The sequence below is a fragment of the Strigops habroptila genome, chromosome Z (assembly GCF_004027225.2).
Source record: "Strigops habroptila isolate Jane chromosome Z, bStrHab1.2.pri, whole genome shotgun sequence".
Lineage (NCBI taxonomy): Eukaryota > Metazoa > Chordata > Aves > Psittaciformes > Psittacidae > Strigops > Strigops habroptila.
In genome coordinates this window covers 81,580,260-81,597,948 of record NC_044302.2, presented here as the reverse complement: position 1 = coordinate 81,597,948, position 17,689 = coordinate 81,580,260, and the positions used below count along the sequence as shown (strand labels likewise).

Here is a 17,689-nt window from a genome sequence, read left to right as displayed (position 1 = left end):
ATTCTGGCTAGAATTCTTTCTGTTTTCTATGATCCCAAGCAGAGTTTATCAGAAAAGAGAACGACATGTATTTTTATGCCAAATTCGGATAAGCCTGAAAATATGCCATGTTCCAGTATGCTCTCTATTGCACCATGTGGGAGAGAACTTAAACAGACACCATGGCCAAGAGGAAACATGGAACAAATACAGTTTGCAACTTAGACACTCATTAAGACTTCATGATTCCCTCATTAAGGGAACCACGTGGATGCTGGGATTAATGTTATAAAATTACATTAATGTCTTTTTAATTTTTCCTTTCTACTTGAAATAGAAAAATATCTGCAAAAATCAGTATTTTGTTTCATAAGCCTGACATGATTAACCACACATGCTGACTTATCTGCTTTTCCCATTTAATGTTGGCATGACAGTATTTCCATTTTCTTTTTATTTAAGAGGAGCAAAAAGCAAGGAAAAATTATGCAACTGGATAGTTACCTAAAAGATGAAACATGTTTCACACACTTAGGAAAACCAAGTAAATGTAAGAAAATGTCCACAGCTGTTAGAGTCATATGTATGAAGGTAAAAAACTGCATCATTTGCACAGTGCTATACGATACTTTTGCCTTATACCAAAGCTGTCTGAGAAGCAGATTCTGCTCAATATGCAATATTTTATTGGCAATGCTGAGTTCCATGTATTGCCTCATTTCTGTTTATTAGAAGGAAAACTGAATTTAAATTGAACAGAAGAGACTAAAGTGTTTCTAATTTTCAAAAAAAAAAAAAGAAAAAAAAAGGAACAAAACCCAAACCTAACCACAAAACAAAACAACCTGATGTACTGTTCCTTAGACATGCATTCCCTTTAGAAGGGGTGAAAGCCTTAGTCATCTATCCATCCTCCTTGTGCTCTTCACACCTAAAATGGTCATATACAGAAGCAGATTCATCATTTAAGAAACTGGCAAACTTTTGAACTCCCTGTGTTTTCTCTGTAGGTGAGAGGCTTCTCATCAGGAGATCTGATGTGGGCCAAATATAATTCCTGACAAAGTGGAAAGTCATTGAAGAGTGTCAACGTGCCCAAGTACTTTTGTTTGGTACTAGTACTTCTGTAGCAGCTTATAAGAAGGGTTATCAGTGCAATCTGGAAAGAGCTTGAGGAAGGAAAAGGTGCCTCCAGATGAAGTGTTATGAGGACACTAAAATATCTGGTATGGCTCACTTCCTGGTAACTTCAGATTAAGTTGTATTCCCAGGGTAACTCATAGGGTATATTAGAGTAACACATATGTAGCTCAAGCTGGAGTTATTTTTTCTTTTTATATTTGGCTTTTTGCTTCACCTACATCTGTTATAACCAAGAAAATATGATGTCTCCCATTCTCCATCTGGAGGCAATTATATTCCATTTAAGCAGTTTTGCTTTCTTCCATTTTTGGTTCCTTCACAACCAAATAACTTCAGCCAGTGTTAACAGGAGTTTATCTGACACTGCTTGGGAGAGATGACAGATATTCTTAGGCTTTGCTGTTTGCTCTGCTGTGTCATTTTGCTTTTACAACTTCAACAGAAATTTGTACCAAAGCCTGTGAAAGCTAAGCCACTAAAGAGCTGAGGATTGACTGGAAATGTTGCAAAGGTAAAATAAATAAATGAAAGCCAAGCTCATGTGGGCAAACAATAAAGTGAGTACTGTGTATTTAGCTTCTTCCTGGCAAACTTCTGATAGTTTGCTCACTTTAGTGTAGGATACATATATACGCTCACACGTGCATATGTGTGTGCATACTGTATATATAATATACACAAATATAATGAGTAACTGTATGAGTATGTTGATGGGAAGCATCCGTCTGTTCCTTTTGCTGAGACCTCCAGTTTCTGCGGTTGCCCAAATTCTGGCAGCTTGCCTGAAGGACTTTCTAACCTCCTAGCAAGTAAATAATCCTGGAGAAGCTATAAAATCCTAAATTGCATTTTATATTTCAGCATCTTTAAAAAAAAAAATAAAATTCTTCTCATAGAAAATTGTGTCAAAACTGCTATTCACCATGAAGGATTTTTTTTCTTTTAGAAATGGAGAATTTCCAGTGAGATTGAAATTCTACTTCCTGCAATGATCCCTGTTGCCTTTACTCAGTACTGTGTCCTTGTAAATTCTCAGAGGAAAGAGAACATGCAGACATGGAACAAGAGAAAAAATACATAGTAATGGAAGTAAAACTATTCCAACAGGGTTAAAACCACAGAATATCTAGTCTGGCCAGTACAGACACTACCAGATGTTTAATGGAATGAGAGGCTTTTGCTCATGACTCAAAATTAGTTAATCAGCAAATCTGTTCAATTACATTAGAAGAGAGATAGAGGGTAATAATAGAAATATTTTTAAAATTATATTTCCATGAGAATAGGAATATTAGAATTCATCTAGACCATGTGTACTCATCAGAAGCTCTGGGTTTACTTCTAGTCACTACATTAGAAGGAGCACTGCAATAGGAGGAGGGGTTAAAAGGTCTGCAACATGAATGATAAGGACACAAAATCTTTACATGTGAAAGAGGATCTGAAAGTATATATTAGTTAGAAAGCTGATGAACGGGAGTAGTATATAAATATTAAAAACAACAGCTAAGACTTTAGCTAAATAAGGTCACAATACTTCTTAAAACCTTCCAAGGCAAAAGACAGTAACAGAATGAAGAAACTCCTGCACATCGCAGTGAGCTCACCTGTGGAAGTGCGTGTCAAAAGATATTGCTGAAGCCAAAAATTCAGCAACTTTCAAATAAAAAAATCATCAAAATTTAGTGTGAATAGATAAAATACCCAGACTTATTAGAGTAAGAAATACAGTAAGAAGAGTTCTGAATTCATACATAGGGAACTAATGAAGATGTTGAGGAGATTCTCTCTCAAGGAAGGCTATACTGTAACCATCAATTTTCTTACGATTCTCTCTCAAACTTTTGTTGCTGGCTGCTCTCACAGACCAGGAGCTGGGTTACCTTTCATGACCACCTCTGACATGAAAAACATCAATGCCGCTACAGCTGAGGAGTCCAGACTGGTGGGTAGGAGTATTTTCCACCCCCACCTTCCTCCAGATCCACTATGGGCATAAACATATTCTTCAGTGACATAAAATAAACACTAGTAAGTTAACCCTGCACCACTTTTCTTCTTTTTAAATGCAGTATCTAGAAATTAATTACAACATTTTGACATGGTACATGCTGAACTAGCGTCAGCTTGTTCCTGATGTATTCGGTATCAGATTGAATGATAGATCTATTTATAGTGCTCCTAGAATTTGTTATACATCAGGGAATTGCAAGTCAGTTAGTCCTGACATTAACATAAATATCCACGGGCATCTAAAATTTATAAATCAAAGTATTTCCTGGTGTTGATGGTTAGTGTGATCTTTTTCTGCCTCCCAAGGGATGATAATGTCTGCTCCCAGCCCAATCTGGGAGGCCAGCTTTCTGTGGGGATTGTTTCAGCCACAAACAGCAAAGCTCAGACATTTATTTATTGTAAACTGTACCAAGACACGTCATCATAATTCACTTCACTGTGTATAACCTAACAGTTCTTCATACAGGTTCTGGCTTACATTGTTAGAACTTAATTAAGCATAAATTAAAAAAAACTTGTTGATGAAATACCCATAGATATACTTCAACTTTCTGGTATTTCACAGTAACTAAATCACTTCCAAGACAGTAGCAAGAAAAAAAAAATCCCACAGAATACCCTGTGGCATTACCAGGAACTCTGGTAATGCCAGTCCAAAACTGAAATAAGAAACTCTGGCAGACTCAACCTGTCCCACTGTGATAGACTCACTCAATCTATCTGAGGATCAGCTACACGTGAGACATTTAAGCAAAAGCTGAAACATTTGAACATGTGTCCTGGTTTTGGCTGAGGTAGAGTTAGTTTTCTTCCTAGCAGCTGGTGCAGTGCTGTGTTTTTACTTTAGTCTGAAAACAATGCTGATAACACACCGATATTTTACTTGTTGCTAAGTAGTGCTTACCCTGGTCAAGGACTTTTCAGTCTTTCATGCTCTGCCAGTCACACCTGACCTAAAGTAGCCAAAGGGGTATTCCATACCATAGAACATCATACTCAGTATATAAACTGGGGGAAGTTGGTTGAGAGGGGCTGATTGCTGTTTGGGGATGACCTGAGCGTTGGTCAGTGGGTGGTGAGCAATTGTATTGTGCATTGTGAGCAGGGGTATTGTGCATCCCTCCTCTTTCTTAGGGTTTACTACGCTCTTTTCATTATTATTGTTATTGTTATTGTTGTTACTATTACTGTTGTTGTTGTTCTTCTTATTATTATATTTTACCTCATTTCAGTTATTGAACTGTTCTTCTCTCAAGCCATGGCTTTTACCTATTTTCAGATTCTCTTCTCTGTCCCGTCCAGGGACTCTCTAGGCAGTTTTGTCAAGGACGTAAGTCTGCAGCAATGCCAAGAGTCAAGTATGATTCACTTGCACCTGGCTTCCTACTCCTACTTAACCTGACTAGCAATATGACTTGCTATTTTGCCACTTTGCCCCGGACTTCAAATTAACACTGCCAAATGTCTGAATTGGGTATGATGATGTTTTGGCATGTAGATTTGTCTAAAATAAGTCTGAGTGAGACTCAAAACATCATTTTAATGGTGAAAGAGACATGGCATATTCTGAATTACAGAATTTCTGATCTGAATATGAAATCAACTGTGTGACTCATCATGTTCACTAAAAAAGTCCACACTCATGCACTCAAATATTTTACTTCCAAGACAGTGTTGAATAACTAGTCAAAAAGAACTAATCTAGTTCAAGTCTGCTGGGATTCTAATCCCTAATAAATAAAATAATAAACTTTAACCTGGTTTCTATTCCTATTTCATAAAAAGGCTCATAATAACAAAAAAGTTCAAATATTACACTCTGCTCCCTAAGAAAGCTTTGACATCATTAAGAAATCCCCCTTAGAGAAGGGATTCCTGAAAATTGCAGTTTGAGCAAAAGATTCCACTTTTCAGCCTAGCTCCCAAGAGCTTAGTGGCTTGGAGTACAATTATCTGGCAGGAGGGAATCTGCCTCCTTAGGTACTAATGCCATGAGCAGCTGGCTGCAGAAGCTGTCTTGGCAATAGCTTCAGCCACATGACCATCCCTCTGGTCCAGGGAAATATGCCAGATGGCAGCCAAAGAAGAAAAACAAAAAGAAAGCAGAGGAAGGAACAAAAGAAGCTCACATAAAACAGCAAAGAACCTTTCTTTCTTTTCCATATGAAGATGAAAGTTTCATGGTTACTGTCTCAGGAAATGTATCTTTGTAGGTAACCAAACAAATAGGTAGTTCTGACACTGCAGTAATTTAACTAACTTATTAATTCTTTGATTATCCAATTTAATGCATATTATTGCCAGTGTAATTTCTCCATAACACCCATTTTACTTTGGAGCTTACATTCTCTACAAAATTGTCTCCACGAACAGGTTTTACCCAGCAGATTTTCACTCTGAGTTATTCACAACCTTCATTGTGAAAAAAACTTAAGGGCCAGCCAGACAATCAGGGCACATCCTGCTGCCTCTGAAGAGTCTTCTAAGTGGTCCTGAGGACCTGTCATTAAGTCAGCAGTAGGTGTGAGTTTAGCATCTAGCAGAATTGAGTGTCATATAACATGTTCTTATTCATACATCTCAGTTATGTGCAGCAAATTTTGATACGTGCTTTAGTTCTTCATCCATGCGTAATAGGATTTAGAGGTCATGAAGAAGGCTTGTGTCTCCATCTCCCGAGACCATCTTCAGAGGTCTTGGGAGGCTCTGAAGTGTAACTATGCTACTATTAGGATTCAGTCATATATAGTGGTATTCTCCTGAACAAAGCTAAATGCAAGAGGAAACATGATTCCTGTCTGCATTTCAGGAAATGAGGTGTGCTTCAGTTTAGAGAGACTCAATGCTTTAAAAAGAAAGAGGGGAAGAAAGAAAAAAAAAAGGAAAAAAAAGAATAGAGGAAAAGAGGTGACCTTGTCTGTGAGTTCTGGAAATGTAATAAAGATTAACAAGCATTTTGTTCGTACTGGTCTTGAAGAATGCTCATGTAGCAGAGACTGGGATGGGCACACTTCCCTACAAAACTAAACAGCCCTCCTCCAGCCTGCAAAAATATAATGAAATTGTGACATGGTTTGACAGTTTCCTGAGTTTCCTTATCTGGGAAGTACCCATTCATGGCCTTGGCTCTACATCTAATACTGTGAATACTTGCACTTCTGGTGTATAGTGAATCATCAGTGAATCGCTACCAGTTCTTTTGGTCTGCTTTCCTGTTTTTGCTCAGTCCAATTTGCTGAGGCTGTAAGCTATGGGTTATTTGATGGGAAGGGCAGAGGATGAGGAAATCTAAAGTGACTGCACTGCATTCTAGCTTTCCATAGAAAAATTGCAATGTCTCAAGGAATATTTTTTTCCTACTCTGGGAAAACTTGCATTAGCCTGCCTCTTCCACCACCTTCTGAAAGATGAAAACCTCAGCACTTGCTGATGAGCAAAGAAACTTAAATCACTCTTTGGCTATAAGGGGGCATCAGTGTATTACAGAATCTCCCAGAAACGAAATGTGGAAATTAAAACATAATGATCCATTTAATCAATAGATTCTGAATATCCCACTGAAGAAACAGAATGTTTTTGCCTAAAACATAAAAAAAAAAAAAAAAAAAAAAAAAAAAAAAATGGCAAACATCACAATTTAAATTAAGGTTATGAAGTAGAACAGCATGGTTTGCTAAACAATGTTCATCATGGAAAGCCTGGATGACACTACCAGGTATTCAGTTTTAGAAACCAAAGCCCCTTGACATCAGATAGTTGAGTAACGTGAGCAGAACTGTCAGTTGACATAAACAAGGTTATTAAATTACATAGGGACTGAGTACTGTAAAATTCTGTAGTGGATTTCTAAATATAACCTACAGTGTGAATGGAGCCATAGCAGTGACACGGCAATATGTATATCAAGGATTTTTAATCCTCTTCTGTCAGAACTTGTTAAATTAAATAGCGACAACAAAAATGGCTTACATTCAATAATACAACTATTACCCAGTTTTTATAAAATCATCTTCAACCTCATGCTAATTCTTTAAAGCTCCTGAAAAACAAACATGTAGTCTTTTCTCTCTGATAAGACAAAATTCATTCACACCTCTGGATTTTAGATGAAAGTTCCTTGCTTTTTATTTTATTAACAAATTTTAAGACTATTGTCACTTTGTTAGATTCAAACATTAGACAATGTGCTATATTTACATAGGTTAATGATAAAAATCATCATATCCTATATTAACGTGCTACTTGAAATATTTTTCTAATCACACAGAAACAATTCCTTTCTTCCTGATATACATATTCAGCAAAACCATTAAGAACTCAAGAGTCACAATTAATACAAGATATTTCCAAATTTTTATGTACTATAATCCTACAGAAGAATAAAAAAGAGCCACAGTTGCAACTGTTATCACTGCCAATTACACCATAAGCCACTGGAAGAGATACCTGTAGGACTTCAAAAAGCGAAATCTCATCTTATTTCTTGGAGATGGACGAGGGATATAGGCTCCAAAAGGATCCCACAGAAAGGCCATTGGTAAAATCAATTCTAAAATGGTCTAAAAAGTATATCCCTGAGGGGAAGCAGGACAGTTGTGCTGGAGGTGCCGTGCACTAGTCATGAAGCACTTGTAACAGTGTAAGGGAACGTCCTTTTCCTACGGTATGCTTTGGCAGAGATGTGGCTGGCTGAGAGCACAGGCTAGAAGGGATAACTGGGATTTCCTGCTGCATGAGACTTGCCCTTTACATAAACGTTTTCTATATTCAGGGCTCTTATCGCATTATTCAAGTGAGAACTCTTATGGTAAACCCTTGGATAGTTATAGCAACTACTAAAGAGCAGAACTGTAGAGCTAAGACAGACCAGAAATAGCCAATGCTCTGATTATTCACTGCTGCCCTGACAAAAACCTTCAAACTCTTAACAGTCTGTTGGAAGTATTTAAGTATTTTTAACATGGATTATATTTGAACAAACTGCTTTAGCTGACATCAGACAGCTGAGGAGTATGCAAAAAAAAAAAAAAAAAAAAGAGCACCCCCCCCACCCCCCCAAAGAAATCCGCTATGTCCCACATTAAGGAGCTAGTAAACAGGGAGTAAAACTGCTACTGAAAACATGGCCACAAACCCTTCAATTGCCTCTTTGTTTAATTCTTAACTCTCTTCAAGTGTGTCTTCCTTCCTCATAGTTTCTAAAGAGAATCAATTTATAACATTAAGTAGCTTTTCTGAAAGGGCCTAATCATCTATGAGAGATTAGCCACTCTAAGAAAGTATGTCTCAGACTTGCAGATAATTTTCAGGCCTCTTTGCAGCTTTTCTCAAAGACATCACTGCCTGTACTGAATTACCGCCAGTGACTTTGAGAACTGAACTCAGTTCCCTGCTAACTGGGGTCATTCCAGTTTGGTGTCTTTTGTTGATTCCTTTGCTGTTTTGGGATTTTTGTTTCTTGGTGGTTTTTTTTTTTTTTTCAATCCAAGCCCCAACTCTTGCATGCAACTGTTTCAGCCTAGTGCTAGTAGCACAGAAGGCAAACGAGAGCCTACAATTCAATTCTTGTACCAACTGAGGTCATGCCACAGAGGCCACCATTATTTTCTCTACCAACTCTGAATGTGGCTGTGATCCCTCAGCATTAGTAAGCAGAGGATTCTCTGATTCAGATGATCTTTGAAACAAAGCTAACCCAGATATTTTTATTCATAAGGAAGGCGATGAAGGAGAAATCAAGTATTCTCCCAGAGCAAGGCTACAAGTGAAAATTTAGTATTACTCAGGGCTCTATTGAAAAGGTCAGAGCATTAGGAAAATAGATTTCCAGGCATAAAATATGTCTATCAGTCAATTATCTGATGAAATGTACTATTTTCATGGTAAAGGATAGTATGAGAAACTACATTCTTCAGAAAAAATATAAATATACTATAACTGGTTATATTTTCTCTCTGGAGCAACCATTTTTCTTCTGTTACACTGACAAATGACTACAGAGTCAAATGACGATAAGTCTCTTCACAACATGAAATGAGTTTTGCATATATGGGATTCATAGCTGAAGTCACTGTTTCCAGGCAAAAAGTCACATTAGTTTTGAGCAGTGTAGAGAATAAACTATATAATTAAATTATAGTAATGTATCATCTGATTTCCACAGCAATAGAATCATGATGATTCCAACAATGATAATGATCATTCCACCAAGTAAGGTGGTCTCTGGGTATTGTAAGCTATAGTATTCTTCGCAACCATGATATCATTAAAATTCGAGTGGCAAAATAGGTCACTTTAAACATACCTAAATCATAATACTGGATGTGCGCATTGCCAAAATCAGTATTTCTTTTCTGGCAAATAAAACCAACGTAGGCTGCATTTTTATAATTACATCCTAAATAACTTGCTATTGCCAGGTATGCTTCCTTTTCACGTTCTGTTTCTTAAAAGGATTTTGTACAACACATTAATATAGAAACAACATTTGGTTTTCATTTTTTTATTAAAAACCCTGAACCAAACATGGTTAATATGGGCTCTCTTTCCCCCTCCTAATTGCCCTTCTTTCACTATTACACTAAACCTTCTAATGCAGCCAACCACAATAAGGTCACAGAAATAAGCTTCTTACAAGATTACTAAAGACTAAATTTATACCTTGATATCAAAACCACTTACTGTCACTATACAGTTCCATGCAGTAGATCACTGTATGAAGACAAATCACAGTGTTTACAGAAATTCGAGGAAATGAAAGAGAAGATAACTGTATAGTCCTTGGCTTTTACAGAGAAGTTACTAGGCGCTTCCTGCATTTTTTCAGAAAAAAAGAAAACATTTCTAGAAGCACTCAAAGGACATAAAATGATTTGACATTAAGTTGTTATTTTCAGGCAGTATTTTCTTTTTTAAATAGCTCAGTAGTGTAAGTAAATGATATCTAGTTTTTTATGAAAGAGGTAAAATCAATAACTGCACTCAGTGATAACCCAGACCTCTTATAGAAATTCATACTGTAATAAACATTTATAAACATTATAAATCTATGCAGTGTTGTGATTGCAAATTTTGCTCTACATTTTTGACAGATATTGGGATATCAGTATTCACACTGCTAGCTGGTCAGTGGCACCACTATAGCACGTAATTATTGATGGCTTCAGGTTTATGGCATGTACAAAGAGTGAATTATTAAAGAAACATTTATTTTACTGTTCTCTCAGATATGTAAACTACATCCTCCCAGATAATGTAAACTATTTTTTTTCAAAAGGTTCATATAAATAAATAGCACAATAATATTTTATGTAATTAAAAATGTGAAACAACTTAATAATGAACACACAAACCCACATGACATTAGACTCTTCCTTTGTTCAGTCGAAGTCATGTAAGTGTAAAAGCTCTTGCAACTAAGCAGGTCTGTTGATAAACATACATATCTTTACAGATGTGGTTCACTTCCCCAACTATGTCCTGACACATTTTAGAACTCGAAGGGCTAAATTTTATCCCTAAATTCCTCTCAATGTATCCAAAGTTCAAACAATTGCAGCTTTAAGGGGGCCGCAGCCAGGAGGCTCGCCAGTGGTGGCAATGGTGTTTTTGCAGATATCTCCACTGTACTCTAACCCTACTCCACACTTTGGGTCATATGATAGGAACCCACTACAGCATCGGGACGCATGATAGATCATGCTGTTCCATAGCACATGACAGAAGTTGAGCCTGGACCTGGATACTACGCCTCCTAACAAAGTTTCTTTAAGTAGCCTCCCCATCATGCCTTGATCTCATTGGTCAGGTGCAACTTGTGACAAACTCCTAGGTCATCTCCATCAACTGCATTTGACATGTGCCATCCTGACCAGGTCGTGGGACAGATGTTACACTTGTTAGAGCATTGTGCCAGTGGGCACAGGGACTGCAACTCAACCGACTGGCTCTTGAGCAACACGGCAAAGTGGACAGGACCCTTGGTTCCTGTTTTGACAGGTGAAGTAGTGGTAGATGTAGGAAAAAGAAAAAAGCACTTGAGGCTATTACTCTGTAACTTATGGAAAGCAACGGGGCTTTCCTGCATGCTCCCTTTGTGGCTCCTGCTTAGTGCAGCTGTGCTCCTTTGCCAGACAGCTTTCCCAAATCCTCTGCCCCGTTCTACTCTCTGCAGTGTTGTACTTTGAGAAAAAGGATATTACAGGTAATATTGTGACAATAGCAATACATTAACTTTGTTGTTTAATTATCAGCAATTGGAAACTCTGAAAGAGTTCAAACTGGGGTCATTACAGAGGATGAAATGGTTTATATTAGTATAGGGTATTTTGCAGATGCTTCTCCCAGAGTTACTCCTTCTGTTTTCAAACACTGCCTGACGGTTTAGTTGGACATTTCTAAACAAAATGCCACCGAATATTATGTAGCTAAAACCAAATATTTACTCAATATAGTATTTCAAAGAGATTGCTTGCACAATCTGAATTCTAAACAGTTTAATAATATTTATGCACATTTTATTACAAGATGTTTCTCCAGCTTTTTTCCCCCTCTCTTGCCATTACCAAGACAGGAATGAAAGACAACTGACAAAACAAGAGTTAGGAGTATACCATTTAAATAGAGGATAAACTTGCATTTTAATTTTCCCCAGTAGCATGATAGATTCTAGAGTTTCATATAGGGCTACCTCAGTAAAAGTTTATGCTGGAAGGCTAAGAATATAAGACCTAAAATTAAATAAAATTATTTTCCACTTTTCATTTACTTGTTAGATAACTTGAAATAGATTTTTGTAAAATTTCTTCTAACTAGCATTTTTCAGGTTATTTCTGTTCAGAATGTTATACTTTCACAACACAGGTATTTCTCCTGAATGAAGTATCCTGAACATTGAAGTATTCCTTTTCCACCTGAAAAACGGAATCACCCTAGCAGAAAACATCCCACCTAATTCTGACTTTGACTATTAAACTGCAGTCTGAACTTTCAAACCCTCAAAAGGTAAGTACATTTTGTTCAGTCTTTCATAAGCACAAAAAAAAAAATGCATGTTCTGACTAGTTTGTTAAGCTTAAATAAGATTCCACCAAGACTATTACCTGTTTGCACTGCAAGTTCTTTCTGATTGTTATTACTTATCATCCCTTGTTATCTTTAATACTTAATTCTGCAGGTCTTGTTTCTGTTAAAAAGATCTGGCTGCTTTATAGGTGGCTAAATGGGAGTATTTCTGTAAGATCTTTTCACTTGAACAAGTTTCTGAAGTGGTTTGTAGCACTGATGCTGTTCTTGGGATTGGAGCATTCCTAAGAATACTCTCCTGTAAAAATTTTTTTGTGATTAATAAGGACTGAGCTCTGCCTGCACCCCTTCTGTCAAAAAAGCAGCTCTAGAGTGTTTTACCAATCTATTCTACTACAATTGTGAATTTGCAACAGTTTAATTATCTCCCAGATTCTTATAAAAACATTAAATTTTGTGGAAGTCATACAGGGTTAAAAATTATTTAGAAGAAAGACATACAAATACGCACATACAAGCATGCTTTGACACACAGATTCTGTAAATAGGAAATTAGAAAAAAATAAATCTGAAAACGTCATTAAGTATCTGAGTTTCGCTCTTTCAGGAACTTTATAGTAATGTAATTTTTTGCTAGTGCTGGTTTTACAGATTATAACATAATCTGATTTGAGATGCACAGAAGGATTCTGTCTCATCAGTCATGACCTATTTGTGGCCTCTTATGTACCTGTTGTGTGGAAATTATTATTGAAAAGTGGTGAATAATTGAAAGTGAGAGAAAGTTTGGGGTTCTGGTCACTATTACTAAAGCCATGTAATGAAGCACCAAGCTCTTGCTCAGAAAGTAAAATGAATGTGTCAGTGCTGGAGGCAAACCACATGGAGAGCTAAATGTATGCAAGGTAAAAAAAGTATGAAATTCTTTCTCAGAGATTAAAGTACTAATACGAGAGAGCAAGAAGAGAGATGTCAAAATTGTACTGGCCTAAACAAGATAGCTCTTTCTTTAAATGTGCAAACAGATGCTACCTACTACAGGTGACAGCATCAAGAAGGGAATATCAGAATGAAAGCCAGGAGAGACCTGAGCTCAGAAATAAGTTGGTTTAGTCATGAAGGAAAGGAAGCTGTTAGACCAGGCAGGAATATTAAGGCTACTGAAATGCGTCTAGTTGGGTTTTCCATGGAGTTTGCACAAAGAGATTTTACTGAGCAAGTGTCTTGTCTGAATTCATTGGCAACCCCTGCAGCCTCTGCAGGCAGATGTTATCCTTGGTATTGAATTATACATTCATCTATGGCCATTACACAAGCACTGCACACTGACCTGCAGCTTAAAGACTTATAAACTACAAAATTCTGTGAAAGCCACAGTTGAAAGTACTATTTTTTAAAAGACAGCCAGAGTAAATAACATGTGGTATTGAAATTCCTGGTAATTTTCCAATAAACTTTATGACCTGTATTTATCCCCCACATGCCCAAAAAAAAAAAAAAAAGAAAAAAATGACTGACAAAGCAAAGAGATACTACTGTCCTAGTACAGGTTGTGGTCATTACATTGCTTAAGTCAAAGCTCTTTTATTTGTCTATTCTTTCAAAGGATGCTAATATACTTCAAGGACAAATGGTTTCTCAGGAATTACTGAGGAACTAATTTTAGTACAAATGAAATTGAAGAGCTTGTGTAAACGATTACCATGCACCTTTGACTCATGTTTGGAGCTTGCTCATTGAAAGGGGATTTCACAAGTAAGCAAAATGTATATCAGCAAATTACCTAGGACAGCTTTCAGTTGTTCCTAGGGACATTAAACAATCCTCTGATTCCTCAAAGACCTGCCAGAGAATAATGAATTAGAGTAATTCCTTGTTCTGAACACTTCCAATACTATGTTTTTAGAGGGATTTCAAGAACTATTTGGCAGGAACACATTTTACGTCTAGCTGACTGCAACAGAAGTGCCATCAGAGCCACTTAGATCAGAGCTAATTTGAGAAGTCCTGCCTCAGGACAAGGGCAAAAAAGGGACAACTTTGGATAGCACTGAAATGTGAAAGAATCAAGCTAAGTTTTATAGTCTATATTTTAATTTACTGAATTTACTGTTAACATATATAAGCAATCTTGTTTGCATCCTATATAGTAGTAAGTGATCTTTTGTAAAGATGGAAATAAGGATCCTACTTTAATGCCTGAGCACAAGAAGATAGAATTAACACTGCTAGCACAACTTGGGAAATCTGAGTATTAAAGTCTTTGCAACTCAGCCTTGCTTGTCAGTGTGACAGTTAAAAAGCATGTATCAATTCTCTTGATGCTCAGATAGGCAAGTTAATCTATCTTTCAAAGATGACAGACAATATTCATAGGTAAGTTCTTAAATGGGGACATTTGTGTTATGCATTAAAGTCTGAATATCAAAAGAAAGGCATTACAGCTGCCCAGGACCTATGCTAGAGAATTGCCAAACTGTGGATTTGTTTTAGCCTCCATGAAAAATATACGCCATGAAAATGAGTGGAGTGGAATGGTAGCCAACATAGCAGACAAAAACACTGGAAAACCCACAAGTGTTGCCTGCAAGAGAAGAGTGGAGATAACTTTCTTTTCTAAAATATGTAAATATTGATTTAAAAAGCAAGCTGCTTCTGAAGTGCTAAGGTTTTCCTGAATAAATTGACTGAACTGACATACTATACATTTTGTATTCAAGAGAACTTCATTTGTGAAACTACTTATTATCCATCTATTTTCTTATTTCACAAAAATGGAAGCCGAAGTAGGGAACTTAGCTATTTAACCCAAACCAAAACGGAAATCAGTACCGAATTAGGGCTGGAATCTTGCTTAACACATGACTCTCATGTAATCAAAACCTGTAATAATATCAACAGAATCTTTAAACAAAGAATTTTACTGTAGTTAGGAAAAGGTATCATTTTTTTTATTATTTTTTCAGTAAAATTATACACATTAATTTTCTCCTTAGGTCTCTGAAAATTGAAATCATTATAATTTATTCCTTTCGCTTCAGTGACTTATTTAATTCTACAATCCTAAAACAAGAATGGCATTATAAGATGACAAGAACAGTCTAATTTAGATTTTGTATACAAAGTACTATCATAAAGTTCCTAACACAAATAATGAGAATTACCTTATGGAAGAGGATGAAATAAAGAAGTAATGCTTGGCACTGCAAAAAAAAGCTGACCAGATCCAAAATTGATATTTTGTTGTTGCGGGTGACTGAAAAAAAAAAATCAGTATGATGAATTTACTGAAGATTTCCTGACTCTAATAAAAAGTTATGCAATACTGAAGCATAATATTTTTGGTCACTTCATGTTCAGAGCACATCAAATCTACAAATAAAGCTGTAAAGTTACCAAGCAACACAGTCTTGGACCACCTGCTCCAGGTGTCCCTGCTGGAACAAGGGGGTTGGCACCAGACGTGCCTTCCTGCCTGAGTGATTCTGAGATGCTTGTAAACCAACCCAGTTTCCCACAGGTTTTGAGATCATGAAAGCTATGTGCTTTCCGAAGTGCTTTCATTTACTTGCAAAGCATTCCTCTCTCTCTGAAAACATACTTTCATGCCCTCTAGTGTTCAAAATAATAAAAACTTTTTCTCAGAAAATACATCTAAAATAGTAACACATTCTTAACTAGGTCATTCTTCTGATAAAAGAAATAGTTCAGATTCTGATCAAAAGAGAGACAAAGGGAACTGTTTGTTAGGTTATTTGAACTTCTAGTAAGACAAAATAAGTAGTAAATTCAAACATATAATGGTTCAATGATTTTTGCATAAAGTACTGAGCAAAATGAGGCAATATACTGAGGCAGCTGTTTCTAAATAGAGCAACTTCTGTGTATCTTGCAAGAGAAACTTCACTTGAAATATGCAGTAAGTTGCTTATCGGTCAGGAAATTCACAACGCACAAGGAACTGAAGCTATAGTTCAATGACAAACTACCACAAATACTTCATGTGCTAAATATAAAGAAAAGAATTCTAAACATTTTCATAGAAATAATTTGTGTACTTTAATAGGACTCAACACTATAAGACTTATTAGCAGAAGAAGATGAACTTGCACATATACAGGCAAATGTTAAGCACAAAATATCAAACTCTAGATTTACTATCTTGTTTTGTATGATCTGTTAGGGAATACTTAGTGACCTATGAAATGTTTTGAAACAGTAATTCAGACCCCATTTTAATTGGAAAAAGTGTAATGGTAAGAAAACACATAAAAAAAGATACCTATCATAGCTATCTTCTGTCAAAAAATGAAGAGAAAATCCTTACTGCCACAAAAGGATTCTGGCATTCTGACCTAGGGTTCTTTAGCTTGTTTTATCTGTATTTCTGCTTTTGTTCATCTTTGAATAAATAATTTAAATAATTGCTGGAGCAGGCACAATGAACCAGAGGCTCCTAATCTAGTACTTGCATTATCAATAGTTTGAAGAGTTACTCTTCCACTAACTCAGTTACTCAGTTAATATTTAAATATCTTAACCAGGTTAGACCAAATTGAGTAGAAGACAACTCTAATCAGAAAACATAAATGCATGAGGTTTATTAGTGTCTAAGAAATTTAAACACAGGGGTTCAATTCCTTTGAGCAGGAAGACATGAAGATGGGACTCCCACAAACTGAATGATCTGATCACTAGGGAATTATGTAAGCAGGTCTAACAAACACTAGCTTTGAAGTATTATCAAATATAGACAGCATTTCACACAAAATATACATATAAGATAACCCATCTTAGACCAGCAAAAGGTTCATTCAGTGTATGTCTCATCTCCATCAATGGCCAAAAGCAGATGACTTTCACAAAAATTTTTAGAGTAGGCCTAGTACATGGTAATTCTTCCCCTCAATTTACTTTTAAAGGATTGTGCATCTGCGTAGAAAGATGCTGAAGTACCTGCATTTTGAAAGAAGTTCTCATCTCTCAGAACAAAACATTTACAGTCCTTTTCATACCCAAAATGCCTTAGAACTCTGTAGATATTGAACACTATAGCATGTTTGGTCTTCCTGTAAATCTGCAGGCTGGTGCAACAGAAGGTTAAAACGCTAAACTAACTGAAGCTACACTTACTGTGCACTAAAAGCACACAGACCAACAATGCAGATTAGATGCCAGTAATACATTCCTTTTTTCTTCCTTTTAAATGGTTTGTTCCGCTAGCCATCACCAGATGTCTGTATGGTGAGCTCAATTGATCTTCAAGCTACTCTGACAATATTGACTAGCCTGTGGATTGCAGTAGCTCCAACACCTGTCATACATGCATGTATCACCTCTTTATACAGACAGTTGTCCTAACTTGGAAGCAAGTCCCTTCCCTGGATTCTTAAGGGCTTCAGAAATAGAAAAGCTTAGACAGAAAATAGAGCTTAGACAACATTTTTAAAAGAGCAAAATGCCTAGATAGCTTTAAAAATGTAAACTGTGTACAACCCAAAGTCCTTAACAAAATATTGTTCAATCT

The 17,689-nt window shown here is 36.4% G+C and overlaps 1 protein-coding gene across 1 annotated transcript in view; it reads right to left on the bottom strand.

The window, feature by feature from the left end:
* Positions 1-17,689, bottom strand: part of PDE4D (phosphodiesterase 4D) — a 407,986-nt gene that overhangs the window by 182,974 nt on the left and 207,323 nt on the right. The window lies entirely within an intron of this gene.